At 37.8% G+C, this 5990-nt stretch overlaps 1 pseudogene; it reads right to left on the bottom strand.

The window, feature by feature from the left end:
* Positions 1 to 254: 254 nt before the first annotated feature.
* LOC140512355 (flotillin-2 pseudogene) lies at positions 255 to 1560 on the bottom strand (annotated as a pseudogene).
* Positions 1561 to 5990: the final 4430 nt, after the last annotated feature.

Here is a 5990-nt window from a genome sequence, read left to right as displayed (position 1 = left end):
AGCCAAGGAACTTCAAGGCATGAGGATTGTGAGGAGCAGGTACAAACAATGATTGCAAACATCCTTAGCTTTAACTATGATTGATGGAAGTGAGAAAAGAGTGTGAACACAGACACAGAAGACAGGGAACAGAGGAGGAGGAGGTGAAGAGACATAAGGACAGAAGAGGGGAGAGGTAGAGGACGACAAGACAGACTGATGTGGATATGCTGGACTGCAGAGCACTCTGGGTCCCCAAAAATCAGGCACCAAAGTCAATAAAACTTCCATTGTCCCTGGGCAGGAGAACTCACAAAGGAGGGTGGAGGACTGGCAAGGATACCACAGCACTGTGTCCCAGTCACCTTCTGGACCAGAGGGGTCTTAGAAAGGTCCACCCCAGTGAGAGCTTGAACAAAGCTGGCAGCTCTATGAGGAGGCAAGTCACCACACTCATGACCTTGCTGTTGTGTCTGCTGAGTAGCATGACCTCGTCCACTTTGGTCAATTGGGCAGCCACCTTGGCAGCAATCAAGGGGAGGGCATCGAGCACAAGGGACAGCTTGGCAGCATGTCTGTACAGCTGGTAGGCCTCAGACTTGAGATTCATGTGCTCGGCTTTGGCCTTCCCCAGGGCCTCAATCGTCATGTCTTCTGCCTCCCCTATCTTCTGAATCTTCTCTGCCTCTGCTTGGACCAGAAGGACCTTTTTCACCTTCTGTCCCTCAGCAATCAGCTGGCTTCTGTGGGCTTAAGCTTCTGTAGACTGCCAGATGGTAGAAACAAGCTCCTTGGTTCCCTGGGGGATCTCCTGTTCCTCAACATCAATCTGTTCCCTTCTCTGCACCAGGTAAATCTCTAGCTTCTCCTGCTAGATCTTCTGCAGTTCCTTGGCAGCCTGAAGCTAGGCCATCAGCTGTATTGTTGCTGACTTCCTTGGTGAGGGGTGACTTCTTCAGTTCCAGGGAGAGTTTGGAATTGGCAATCTAAGTGTCTGCTAGGAACTTTACATCCAACATCTCCTTCTTGCACTCTTCTTCCCTGATGCCTGCATCTCGCTCTCTCTCTCCTATGTCAGCATCTCTCTGGACCTGGGAAGTCTGCAATTTGCCGAGGGAGCTCAAGCAATTCACTTTATCATACACATCCTTGATGATGAAGCTAAGCATCTCCATACCCTTATGACGCCATCAGGGGCACTTCCCTCACCAGCTTCGCAAACTGGTCCCAGTCCTGGTAGATCTGCTTCACGGTGAGGCTTCCTAAGATGGATCCCAGGTGGCCCTCAAGAGTCTGCAGGACCCCATTCTTGATGCCATGGACATTTTTCCCCAGGGACTGCTCACAGGCCGCAGCTAACAGCTCATTCTCAGTCATGATTTTCACCTGGGAGACACCTGTCACAGTTACAGCTACCCCATCTGCAGTCTCTTGAAACAGGGATGCCAAGTCATTATCTGAGGGAAATCCTTTGTGTATCTGAGATGGACCACCAGGCCCAGCCTCTTCTTAGCATCTGGACTGAAGTAACCTGGACACGACCAGCTCCTCATTGGGCCCCATGGTGTAGCAGCTGCCCATGATTACAGTGGCCAGCACCCAGGGGACAAGCTGTCCCCAAGGGCACCGCTGCCCATTTTTGCTTCATTTTAAGTTTTCTTTTGTGCATTACTCTTATTTCCTATCCCTCCTGACTCCTCTAATTCAGAGGAGTATGCTGAAGTAAAGAAACCCTTTTCTAGCCCCAAAGAATATGTTAAATTTTCACCTGTTCAAAAATAATTCATTGAAGAACTTAAAAAGGACTTCAAAATCAAATGAGAAAGATTTAGGAAAAAAAGTTAAAAAGAAAAATAAGAATAAAATAAGAAAAAAACAAGAAGATTATGTCAATAAAAGACAACTAATTAGAAAAGGAGATCCAGAATCCTAAACAAGAATATGACTCCTTGAAAATGAGAATTGGGCAAGGGCAAGTCAACAAATTTATAAGACATGAAGAAATATATACATATGTACATATACATATATATATATATAAATGAAAATAGAAGAGAATTTGAAATATCTGATAAGAAAAACAACAGATCTAGAGAGGAGATGAAGAAGAAAAAATCATAAGAATAATTGGACTACCTGAAAGTTATGGTAAAAAAAATCTTGACACAATAAAAAAGAGATAATTAAAGAAAATTGTCCTGAAGTATTAGAAAAAGAGAGGAAAGTAAAAATAGAAAAAATACATCTATTAGCAACTGAGAGAGATATTACAAGGAAAACTCACAAGAATATTATAGTTAAATTTTGAAACACCCAGATGAAGGACCAAACATTATGAGGAAGAAGAATAAGCACAATTTACATATAATGTTTCCACAATTAGAATCACACAAGACCTAGTGTTGGTGACCCTAAAAGATCACAGGTCTTAGAACATTATATATGAAAGATCAAAAGAACTGGGCCTCTAGTCAAAAACATAATACCCAGAAAAGCTCAGCATAAATCTGAATGGAAAGAAAATGGATATTTGATCAACCCTCAGACTTTCAGGACTCGGGCAAAAACAAAAAACAAAAAAACAAACAAGCAAAAAAAAACCTGGACTGAATAAAAGATTGGACACACATACATGAGCCAAGAGAAATATAAGATGACCAATTACAAGGAACTAAAGGATAGAGTGTTTACCTTTTATGTAAGGAGAACACAAAACCTATGTTTAAACTTGATTCTAGTAATTAAGTAGCTTATAAAAAAGACTGGGGTTAGTCCTGAGTATGGATATGACTTAAAAAAGTAAAACCATTCAAGAACACTTGGAATACCAAGTATCTCATAAAAACGAGGTACAAGAGGGAGAAACGATAGACAGGAATTAGATAGGGGATGGTTAGTTCTAGAAACCATTTTTATGCTTCTCTTGAGTCTTGTACTTTAAGACCAATTTTTTTGTTCAGGTCTGTTATTTCATCAGGAATGATAGAAAATCCACTATTTCACTGAATTTCCATCTTTTCCTTTGAAAAGTTATCCTTAGGAAATATGGAGTCTGAATGCACATCAAAGCATTTGATATTTTTCTTCTTTTTCTTTTTGTTCCTTGTGGTTTTTCCCTTTTGTCCTGATTCTTCTTTCACAAAATTGATTGTACATGTCCAGTCTACATCAGATTGCTTGTCATTCTGATAAGGGGAATGAAAGGGAGGTATGGAAAAACACTGGAACTCAAAATCTTTTAGAAACTGATGTTGGAAATTAGGATAAAGAAACAAAATTTTACAAAAATAAGACAGAAAAATTAAGAAAACAAAAAAACCAAAAATGATAGAATTGCAAAGGCGCACTTGTAATCATCCTGTAAAATTGCTGGTTATGTCTTAATCATACTTTGAAAAATCTAATGACTCAGACGGTTTCATGCACACACACATATAGATATAGATATATACATAGATACATATACAAAGATACACACATATCTATAGATAGATACATAAATAGATAGTTCTCTTGGATGTATGTTCTGTTAACATCTTGCACATCAGTTCATTCAAAAATTTTCCTGAGGTCTTGGGTGCATACGTATACCCAAGGATAAAGTCAACTTTACCTTTTGAACTTTTCTCCGTTCTCAGAATTCCCTGTGTAGGGTTGACTTGGACTTGGGCATCAGAAGTTAAAGTATCTTTAGAGTTACTGATGAAATGAGAAAAGAAAAATAGTTTGTGAAGTCTTGAGAATGAAATTTCAGGAAAGAATATAGTATAGGACCATTTTTAGATTAGCTATAGAATAGCCAAATCATTCCCACTGTTACTTTCTATACAAAGTACATTTAACTTTGTGTCAGCTAAAGCACTTCTTTCTAGGATTTTTTTAAAGCTTCCTGCTCAACATTTCTTGCAATATAATATAATACAATAATAACATGCCACAACTTGTTCAGTCATTCCCCAATTGATGGGCATTCCATCAATTTCTAATTCTTTGCCCCCAGAAATGAGAAGCTACAAATATTTCTGTATGCATAATTGTTTTTCATCTCTTTTGATACAGATGTAGTAGTGATATTGCTAGGTCAAAGGGTATGCCTGGTTTTATAGCCCTTTGCTCTACAGAGTGGTTGAATGGGATCACAACTCCTCCAACAGTACATGAACGTCTCATTATCTGAAAACTGATCATGTATTTTGAACTTTTACCCATTGAGGAATGGCTCAACTTTTATAAATTTGACTCAGTTCTCTATTTATTTGAGAAATGACTTTTATCAGAGAAACCAGCTTCAATTTTTTCAGTTACTATTGCTAACTGAATATCCCTCTATCTTCTTGCCCCAATCTTGTTTATTCTGCTTTCTCTCTCCTTTCACCCCATAATTCCTCAAAAGTATTCTGCTTCTGATTATGCCTACGCCCAATCTTCCCTCTCTTCTATCAGTCCCACACCCCCATCCTTTCTCTATCACCTTTCTCTCCTATTTTCTTGTAGGGTAAGATAGATTTTTATACTCACTTTAGTGCATATGTTATTCCCTCTCTGAGCCAATTCAGATGAAAGTTTCACTCATTTCCCTCGATGTACTCCTTCTTTCTCTCTACTGCAAAAGCTTTTTCTTGCTTCTTCTTTGTGAAAGAATTGACCTCATTCTACCTCTCCCTTTTTCTTTTTCCCAGTACATTCCTCTGTCACCCCTTAATTTTATTTTTTATGTATTGTTTCTTCATATTCAACTCACAGCTGTACCCGTTTTCCATATATTCTCCTTCTGAATATCCTAACAATGAGAAAAGTCTTACAAGTTACAAATATCATCTTCTTATGCAGTAAAATAAGCAGTTTAAAATTATTAAATGCCTTATGATTTCCCTTTCATGTTTCCCTTTTCATGTTTCCCTTGAGTCTTATATTTGAAAGTCAAATATTCTACTCAAATATGGTTGGCTTGAAAGTCTTCTATCTAATTGAATGTCCCTTTTCCCCCCTGAAGCATCATACACAATTTTGCTGAGTAGGTGATTCTTAATTGTAATCCTAATTCCTTTGAATTCTGGGATATCATGCTCCAAAATCTCAGATATGTTAGTGTAGAAACTTCTAAATCATGTGTTATCCTGACTATGGCTCCACAGAACCTGAATTATTACTTCCTGGATGCTGGCAATATTTTCTCCTTGACCTCTGAACTCTGCGATTTAACTATTATATTACTGGCAGTTTTCATTTTGGGATCTCTTTGAGGAGGTGAATGGTGAATTTTTTAATTAATACTTTTCTTTGTGGTTCTGGAATATCAGGACAGTTTTCCCTGATAATTTCTTCCTTCCTTCCTTCCTTTCCTTCCTTCCTCCTTTCTTCTTTCTTTCTTTCTTCTTTCTTTCTCTCTTCTTTCTTTCTCTCTCTCTTTCTCTCTCTCTCTCTTTCTCTTTCTTTCTTTCTTTCTTTCTTTCTTTCTTTCTTTCTTCCTTCCTTCCTTCCTTCCTTCCTTCCTTCCTTCCTTCCTTCCTTCCTTCCTTCCTTCCTTCCTTCCTTTCTTTCTTTCTTTCTTTCTTTCTTTCTTTCTTTCTTTCTTTCTTTCTTTCTTTCTTTCTTTCTTTCTTTCTTTCTTTCTTTCTTTCTTTCTTTCTTTCTTTCTTCATGGTTTTCAAGTAGTCAAGTATTTTTTTTTTAATTGTCTCTCCAGCATTTATTTTCCAGGCCAGTTCTTTCTCCATCTAGATATTTCAAATTGTCTTCTACTTTTTCTTTTTCAATCTGGTGGTGTAGTTTTACTGTTTCCTTATTTCTCATAAACTCATTAGCTTTCATTTGCTCCATTCTAATTTCTAAGGAATTATTTTTTTTTCAATGAGCTTTTGTAACTCTTGTTCTGTTTGGTCAACTCTGCTTTTTAAGGCATTCTTATCCTCGTTGCATTTTGGACCTCCTTTACTATTTGGCTTCATTTACTTTGTAAGGTGTTATTTTCTTTAATATTTTTATGTGTCTTATTTACCAAGCTAGTGACC

The sequence above is a fragment of the Notamacropus eugenii genome, chromosome 6 (genome assembly GCF_028372415.1).
Source record: "Notamacropus eugenii isolate mMacEug1 chromosome 6, mMacEug1.pri_v2, whole genome shotgun sequence".
In the NCBI taxonomy this organism is placed as follows: Eukaryota; Metazoa; Chordata; class Mammalia; order Diprotodontia; family Macropodidae; genus Notamacropus; species Notamacropus eugenii.
Note: the sequence above shows the minus strand (reverse complement) of the source record. Positions and strands in the feature narration are given on the sequence as shown.